The following is a 9,558-nucleotide window of genomic DNA, read 5'->3' as shown; positions in this document are numbered from 1 at the left end:
AAAAACACACGATCTTTAGATAGTATTTTGTTCAACTAAATTTTCATTCCATTGCATCTTTAAGATTGATTTATTGTGTACATTATAATATCATTTTATGCCACGTGGCAGTTATGGAAACTGGTCTGCCAATTGTTTTACCAAACAAGAAAACAAAATATCTTTAAAACATCTGATTTTGAAGAAAAATAAGGCATTAAAATGTATAAGGAACACATTTAAACTTCATTCATCTACTGATTTTTATGGAATATATATTTAATACGAAATTATTCAAATAATTAAACAATAGATATATTCATGACCAATCTAGAAAAGGCAGAAGTTGCTAGCAGTTTTTAAATAAAAACATATTTTTACCAGTTTTTATCATAGGAATTCAGTATATTACGAATGTGAATAAAAGTAGACACGATTTGTATGATATGCGTTGTAAATTTCATTTATCATATTGAGCACGTCTTGCACAAAATACCTTTGCATAATTCACTAAGTTGAGATGTATTATTAGCATGATTAGTTATGTTTGCTGTCAGTAGGTGTCCATACCATCGCAGTGTCCATGAATTTCTTAAATTACAAGCCTTAAATAGAAAATAAACATCTATAAAATAATAATGTATTCCATTTATAGGACCAGGAAAGCAGTCCTTAAAGAATAAGGAAACGCTTCTCAGACCTCGGTAATCTTTCTTGTTACCATTCATAATTAAGTTATAAATTATAATTCCACGTTGTACTGTCCATGGTGTTTAAGAAAATATTTCTATTTTAAAGAGCTTTATTCTATAATTTACAGGAGCAAATCGTAGGTACGAAAATATTTTATAATTTTTCCAGAGATTCTCGAATTTCTCGTTCACCAAGTCAGTGTTGCCAGATATACATATTTATCCCCAGATTTGGGAATTTTTGGGTGTCAGATGGGGAATTGGGGATATTCTATACCAATTTGCTTGCACTTATATGAAGTTTAGAGAGTAATTTCTATAATAGTAAAGCCTACAGGATCGGAAGAAAATATATATGAGGAAATTAGGGATTTTTGCGTTGGTTTTTTTTTTTTTTTTTGGGGGGGGGTCTTTAGACTAACCCATCTGGCAACACTAACTCTCGAGTCTCGAAGTCACGAAGTTCCAACATGGCGTCTGGGTGTTTGGTTCCGTAACCTCGAGACTTCTTGTTCTCCCTGCTAACCTTTAAAGATAAATCAAATGTGAGTTATTTCTCAATTTTTATAATATCATATACATAACGTGCCTTCTGCTAAATGCTTTTTCATTATGCAGTGATTATTACAGAAACTGTGACCATGTCAAAACTTTTCTGAAACCACAGGAGTTTTATGTCGTATGTAAAATTCTTATATTTTACGGAAATTGATTTAGATTTTGTGCCAAGGTGAGGTTAAGGTATAAACAAAGTGCCACTCCGAAATTGACCTGTTAATTATTTCGTGCAACCTATGTGGAAATATGAACAGTTGTTTGAAGATATAATCGCTCATGTCAATATGGCTGCCTGCCAATCTATTATTATTATTAATATTATTATTATTTAAATTATTATTATTATTATTTTTATTATTCAAAATTTAAATTCCCCAGACCGAGAGCCGTAGCTTCAGGATGTGGAGTTGAAGTGTTGGTAATTTATTTATTTATTTATTTATTTTATTTTTTAGCGACCATCCGCTGTATATTTTTTCATGAAAATCATTTTTCTTGTAGTTTTAACTTGTTCTGATATCTACCACCTTACGTATCCCAGTAGTAATGGGGTCCCTAGGTGGGAATCTGTGTTGACAGCTAAAATGAAAAATAGAGTATTACTGTACACGAAGAAAGGGGCAGAAATCAACGAAACTACAAGAAAATTTGATGAATGTCCAGGAGAAGGCCGCACCTGTTTTTCAAGTATTAACGACGAAAAAAGGCAAAAAAACGACCAGATTGGTGTTGCACATTGCATAGAAACATGAGGAAATGAATAAGAAAGAAACTAAGACATACTCTTACACAAAATGTAAGAATAAACCTACTACTACAATTATGGGGGACCCCAGTGGGAAGCAGGTTTTTTGGGTGGGGGAAGGGGGATTAAAGGGATTTTCGGGGTACTACCTAACCTGATACACCCACCTAACCTAACCTAGGGCCCTTTACCCCTACCTAGGCCTACTGGGGGCCTCCCCCTCCTAAGGCCACAGTGATTTTTTGGGCCAAATGTGTAGGACGTCATAGTGGACTAGTTAGTCTGGGGATTATAGTAGTTACAGGGCTCATTTGAGCTAAAAACAAGACAGTCAACAATAACAACAGACTTAGAAAAATTCTGGGAGGAAGACGAGTAGCGTGAGTTTGATAGTCGATATTTCGACTGTTATTGAATTTCACTAAATTATGTCGCTCGTATACCACTATTTACATACATTCCTACACATTCTAGTAAAAATTCATTGAATATCACTGATATCTTCATGCGGCCCTCTCCTGGACATTAACCGAAAACTTAACCTAATTGTATTTCGTGCTAATATAACAGGGTGAATCAACCCCTACTGAGTCACTGCCTCCGAGGTAGCTCTATTGAGGACCGTTTTCTTTACACTAATTTAGAATGGTCTTTGCTTCCTTGCATCATAACATTTTAATGCTCATTTGTTCCGGGCAGCGTTACTTCAATGTACCATTGGGAAGGTAATGAGGTCCACTTTTTAAGGCATTCAGGGTGTATGTATGATGACTTATGCCCCTTAATTCCTTTATTTTTAACCCCCTTAATATTAAGAATAGTTTTTTCATTATAAAAAGATGTTTTAAATGTTATTTGTCCCTATATTTCAATTGTTCAATAACTTTTTGTATAGCTTAGTTATTTCTATAGATCCTTTCCTCACTGGGCTATTTTTTCCTGTTGGAGTCCTTGGGCTTATGGCAGGGTTTTCTTATTAATATTGTGTTCACTTATCATGGGTCTACCCACATCTCCCTTTAAAAGAAAGTCATATTGGATCGTTTTCATAAATTATTCTTTTTCGGTTGTACAGTCTCTTGTTGACGTTCGTGTAGAAAGCGAACAAATACACCTGTAATTTTTTTATATTTAAGATAGCAAAGTTTTCACAAAGCCTTCAAATATATTTTTTCTAGATGAAAGTATGTTCGGAACCTCAATTTGGGTACCTTGCAAAATAGACGTTATGTTGTGGTCTTACCGTGATTTAACTGACGCCAAGTATTCCTCTTTAAAACATATAGGTACAGTAGGTTAAGAAATTTCACAACCTTGGAGACGCCTGTTATCTAGACAGAACCTTAGGTTGAATAGTTTCACAGATGCCGATATATATTTCAATATAAGTAATTAATTAACATGGTAGCTGGCTATGATTAACAAATTTGAGTGAGTGTTAAGGTTGGATTGAATAGAAACCAAGGGTTTCCTGTTATAGAGATTAGACGGTGTCAGGTTTCGTCGAATTGGTAAAGGTTAGGTTTAACTAGCGCGGGGGTAATTAACCCTCGTTAAAACTATTGGCTCGTCTTTTCAGCTGCGCTAAAAGGTAAACCCTATGTAAATAGCTAAGGTTTGTATGGTTAGGAAAAATACAAATTATCTTCAAATTTGTCATGTTTAAGTAGGTGAATTAATTTTTTCAAGTGGAATCGAGTTTCCAGGAAAAATATGATAGAAGGAAATTGTTAAGCCTGATCAATGATTTAAGGGGTCAATAAAAGTACTTGAGTACTGTGGGCTACGTACTAAGTTGAATTGTCTATGAGCGGTGCTCAGGCTATACTCTATGCCAAAGTAATGTAAACTGATGGCCCTTTAAATTTTGAAAGTATTGAGTCTTAATAAAAATTTGCCATAAAAAAAAGAAAATGGTAAAGATCCTGGAATAAATGTTGCCAGGCATTTACTGTTTGATAAACAGATATATTGACTTAAATGGGTAATATTACAGTCACCAATCCGTAAAAGATAATAAAAAGGTATGGTAACAATTCCGGTCAACTGTATTTTACTGAAATACGGCTGAGAACAGTAAATTGGTCGCAGAATTTCCAATTGAAATTATGGGTTCAAGTGTACTTTTAAGTATTGTAACTATATAGAATTTAGAAAATCAAATTGACAAATGTTAACCAATATCTAAGGATAAGTTTTCTTGGTATCTAATAACAGTTCCTTAATCTGTACCCTTCATCGTCTTTGTGAGTAATTTCAGAAATAGGTTTGATAAGGGTGTCATGCTAAAGTGACATAACTGCTTGTTTGACATTGCAAGAATCAAGATTAAACCATTAGGTTCACTACAAGTTTTATTGAACCATTTAAAGCCTACATTTTCAAAGTTTCTTACATGGTAAAAAAAACGTTGTGTAACAAATTTATTCATAGTTTTAGTCTGTTTTTCATGAGTTTAGCCATCACTTAGTTCTTTATAAGGTAAAGGTATCTGATGTCAGTTCCTGTATCATCCGGAGAGGTGCTCACCAGAATGTTAGGGCAAGCCCAACCCACTGTGGTGCCCAGCCCAAGTAAATGGATTAAACTCTTGGTCCCTGCCCCGTATCAATCTGTCGTCATGTGAATGCTAGACGGACGAGCTACCGAGGTACTAGCCAGGAGGTAAATTATTGATGTAGCTCTTGAGAAACTTATCACTTTCATTGAATAATTTTCTTGTAGTTTCCATTGGTAATTACTATTATGCAACTGTGGATTACCCAAAATTAGTTTGGTTGAATAATTTGTATCTTATAACTTGTCATGATGCTGTTACAGTCACACACTGTAGGCTACAGTAGTGGAGCCGTTGTGAAATTCTGTGGGTTGATTTTGTACCCATTGTGTTCATGATATAGTAATGTATCGAGCCTGGATTGAGTCCTACTATATCAAGGTTGAGTTACTTGTGAGAAGTGCCGTTCTGTACTACACAGCATAGTTTAATGATTAGGGAAAGATATACACAAATGTGTACCCAAATTATATTCTTGTGATATTTGTCTGTCAGTGAAGTTGAAAGGTGGTTATGTTTTTGCCCCTGTTTGTTTGTTTGTGAACAGCTTCCTGGCCACAATTTTAATTGAAGAGTAATAAAACTTGCAGGGATTGTTATGTAAAAAGCTGGAAATGATTCAGTTTTGGATGGGCAGGGTCACTGTCAAGCAAAATGTCCAATTCATGTAATCAACCATAACTTTGGACATCGTTGTCACAGAGAATTCAAACTTGGTTTCTAAGTGTATGAAAATCCACGCCAATTAATACATGTTAAGGTCAAGGTTGCGAATTAAGCTGCCACGGGGGAGGTCGGCGCTCTTATCGAGTGTCCCTCTAGTTCGTCATGAGATAAGTTCTTTTCAATGTCAGTTTGCTACTTTCTTGACTCTTCTTAAAGCAGTGTTCCCTCTCATTTTTGCCTGGGCGTTGAGTGACCTTAGTCCAGAATGGCCGCCCGTGTGGCCCAAATTCTCTAAAAGCTAATGCCGTGCTTTTGCATGATTTTCATACCCTAGGGTCAAGTGCAAATGATCAACAGTAGGAAAGGTTTATTTGTTATCGAAAATAATTCCAATGAATTACAGACTTAATTTAAATCAAGATATTTATAACCTGGTACCTCCGAAGGAATTAAGTTTTCCTATACTTTGGTCTTGAATATGGCCATTTAACTAATGCTCCAGTTGCGTCAAACATTAACAATTGAACATATTTTATGTGGATGTATGAAAAAGTGGTGTCATATATTGATCTTGAATCACTTAATCTTTTCTTATTATTATATTATTACTTGCTAAGCTATAACCCTAGTTGGAAAAGAAGGATGGGATAAGCCTAGGGGCTCCAACAGTGAAAATAATCCAGTTAGGAAAGGAAACAAGGAAAAATAAAATATCTTAAGAACACTAACATTAAAATAAATACTTCCTTTATATACAGTGTACTATAAAAACTTAAACAAAACAAGAGGAAGAGAAACGAGATAGAAAAGTGTGCCTGAGTGTACCCTCAAGCAAGAGAACTCTAACCCAAGACAGTGGAAGACCATGGTACAGAGGCTATGGCACTACCCAAGACTAGAGAACAATGGTTTGATTTTGGAGTGTCCTTCTCCTAGAAGAGCTGCCTACCATAGCTAAAGTGTCTCTTCTACCCTTACCAAGAGAAAAGTAGCCACTGGACAATTACATTGCAGTAGTTAATCCCTTGGGTGAAGAAGAATTTTTTTGGTAATCTCAGTGTTGTCAAGTGAATGAGGACAGAGGAGAATCTGTAAAGAATAGGCCAGACTATTCGGTGTATGTGTAGGCAAAGGGAAAGAACCGTAACCAGAGAGAAGGATCCAATGTAGTACTGTCTGGCCAGTCAATGGACCCCAACTCTCTAGCAGTAGTATCTCAACGGGCAACGGGTGCCACCCTGGCCAACCTACTACCTACCAATTGTAACCTTATGAGTCCTTTATTTTGTCTTCATGTAAAAACAAACATCCAAACCAGCCTCGTACGAACTAATATATTGGAATCAGTATTACATTAGATTTAATTATTTTCTCTACACAAGAACAAACCCCAAAATTAGTTCTATACAAGCTATAGATTAGAATCAATAGTTTGGTTGAACTTTTTAAACTACCAGACATTTATTTATGACTACTTTCTACCAGGTAGAAAGAGTAGAAGACTTTAGCTATGGTAAGCAGCTCTTATAGAAAACACTCCCATATCAAATCATTGTTCTCTAGTCTTTGGTAGGGCCATAGCCTCTTTAGCATGGTCTTCCACTATCTTGGGTTAGAGTTTTCTTTCTTGAAGGTGCACTTAGGTGCACTATTCATTTTTCATTACTTTTTTCCTCACTGGGCTATTTTCGAGTTGGAGCCCTTGGGCTTATAGCATTCTGCTTTTCCAACTAGGGTTGTAGCTTAGCTAGTAATGATATGGTACATTGCTCCCAGCATCTAATTATTGCCTCTCCCCGGTGTACCCAGGTCATCTGGTATAGTTGAATTTATGAATAGAACTTACCTGGCAGTTATATATATACAGTATAGCTGAGTCTCCGACTGCGGCAGAATTTAATCGAAAATCGCGGCAACCGCCTTGTGGTGGTTGTGTGGTTAGATGGTTAACAACCCTTACAGGGTGGTACTTGGAATCATTCCCGTTTTCTGTTCCTCAGATTATCTCTGCCGGCCGGATCGACAACATCATTGGTCCGCCTTTCAGAGTTTTTTCGGATCGCTTTCCCTTCATCGCCTTTTTGGACTTTTGGTGAAGTACAATGTGTTGGGATTTGGCTATCGTGTTGTCTTTTTTTTTTTTTTTTTTTGTCTTTTTTTTTCCTTTATCATGAGTGAGAAAATTCATTATCGTATTTGTGCGAATGATATTTGCAAGGTGAGGTTGCCGAAAGTTTCGGTTGACCCTCACACTATCTGTATGGGTTGCAGGGGTTTTGAATGTGCTTTAGATAATAAGTGCAAGGAATGCGAGGTTTTAAGTGATGATAATTGGTTAGCTATGAAGTGCTATGTGCGCAAACTTGAGATTGATAGTTAGAAGAGCTAAATCAAAGTCAAAGTCTGCTAGTGAGCCTAGCTTAGATTTATCTATTGACCGTTTGCTTGTAACCCCTTTGGAAGTTATTCCTTCCCCAAATGTAGTGACTCCTGCCCCTTCTACAGGATCTGTGCCTACGGATGACCCTGGGTATGCTAAATTAGCTGCTGAATTGGAGGCCATTAAAGCACAGTTGGAGGCCTTTAAAGGTGAGGGTGTAGGTGAAATTAGTGCTTGTGAAAGTGCAGTGGAGGTGGCGACTGATCGAATCTGTCATACCCCTACCAAGCTCCCAGGACCAAGGGAGAAGGTACGTCGAAAGCCGAAAGGGGGTGAGAGGTGCTTATCCTCGGTCAGTCGTCGCCTCAGACAGTCTTGTTGCGATCTCCCAGGCTGCTCTTGACCGCCGTAGGAAAGGCGTGTCGGATACGTTGTCTTCGCCTGATCGTTCTCCCAGACGTAATTGGCGTTACGAATCAAGACCTATGAAGAGAGGGTGGAACCGGGACGTGCAGTCTCGCTCTCCCTCTCCTGGTTCGAGTAGCCGAGACCCTGATCCTTCGGAAGACGATTTTGATGTTCCTGTTAAAAGGGCGAAACAGAGAGTCCTTAGCCCAGTTAATCCTGCTAGACTCCCTACTTCTTCTGCCAGCGCTCCCAGTCAAGCCGTACGACAACTGCCGTCTTCGGCACCGCGAGAGCCAGCGGAGGTTGCTAAAGCTTTCATGGGTGTTATGCAGGAACAACTTTCATCGTTAGTTGAAGCTTTCAGCCACCCTTCTCAGTCCGTCAGACGTAAGGACGTCTCTTTGCCTGTTAAGAGATCTTCTTCTAAGAGAGATTTTAGTATCTCTCCCAAGAAACCTCTGCGCACTTCGTCGGCCGTACGACAACGCACACCCTCTTCATCGGCACGCTGCCAGGAATTGCCTTCCCCCCTCTCCCGGCGCCAGGACGATACTGCCTCTCGTTCTCGGCGCCGTGACGATTCCGTTTCTCTTTCGAAACGCCAGGACATTACTGCCTCGTTTCTTAGGAAACAGGTGGAAAGCAGTCTGCATTTTCAAGGCGAAGGCAGCCTGCATCTTCAGGACACTTTCGTTTCTCGTCATCGTGATGATACTGCTTCTCGTCATCGTGACGATACCGCTTCTCGTCATCGTGACGATACCGCTTCTCGCCGACTGGATGCTAGCGGCGTTCGGCGCCAGGATTCAAACAGCTCTCGCTGCCAGACTGCTTGCAGCCCAACTCTTCGGGATGTTATCCTTGAGCAGTACCTCAAAGATATTTCGGAAGAGGAAGAAAAACCTGCCGACTCTTCTAGTGATTACAAAGTTCTTTCTCGCTCTCTTTTGGAACTTTATGGGGAGGAATTTCAACCTTCGGCCCCTCGTTCTCCTTAGTCTCAATTTACCAGGAAGAAAGCTACTAAGTCTTCGGCCTTCATCAAAATGAAACTTTCAATTTCGGCCAGGAAAGCTCTCGCTAAAGGGGATGATTGGATGAAGGAACGGAGACAAGCTGTCAAGACCACCTTTTCTTTTCCACCGTCTCGGCTCGCTTCCAAGGCCGGTATGTGGTATGAGACAGGGGAACCTTTGGGGTTAGGAGTGCCTGCCTCCTCCCAAGGTGACTTCTCGTCTCTTGTGGACTCGGCAAGAAGGCATGCTTTAAACTCTGCCAAGGTGATGTGGTCCATGTCGGAGCTTGATCACCTCATCAAGGGAATTTTCAGGGTTTTCGAGGTTTTCAGCTTCCTGGACTGGTCTCTTGGGACTCTGGCCAGGAAGTCTGAACTCCTGGAGGACACGAAGGACCTGACGAGTATCATGTCCTGCATGGACAAAGCTCTAAGGGATGGAGCGAATGAATTGGCTTCCCTTTTCTCAGCAGGGGTCTTAAAGAAGAGGACCCTTTTGTGCTCCTTCACCTCTAGATCTGTGACTGTTGCCCAGAAGTCGGAGCTACTTTACGCCCC

The 9,558-nt window shown here is 39.1% G+C and overlaps 1 long non-coding RNA gene across 1 annotated transcript in view; it reads left to right on the top strand.

Moving 5' to 3' along the window:
* Nucleotides 1-1,122: 1,122 nt before the first annotated feature.
* The window catches only part of LOC137658138 (uncharacterized), a 28,893-nt gene continuing 20,457 nt past the window's right edge, over nt 1,123-9,558 (top strand). Inside the window, exon 1 of the long non-coding RNA XR_011047257.1 lies at nt 1,123-1,216. This is a non-coding gene — a long non-coding RNA (uncharacterized lncRNA). The remainder of the gene's footprint in view (nt 1,217-9,558) is intronic.

Source organism: Palaemon carinicauda, chromosome 19, assembly GCF_036898095.1.
Source record: "Palaemon carinicauda isolate YSFRI2023 chromosome 19, ASM3689809v2, whole genome shotgun sequence".
Taxonomy (NCBI): Eukaryota; Metazoa; Arthropoda; class Malacostraca; order Decapoda; family Palaemonidae; genus Palaemon; species Palaemon carinicauda.
This window is presented reverse-complemented; position numbering and strand designations above follow the sequence as displayed.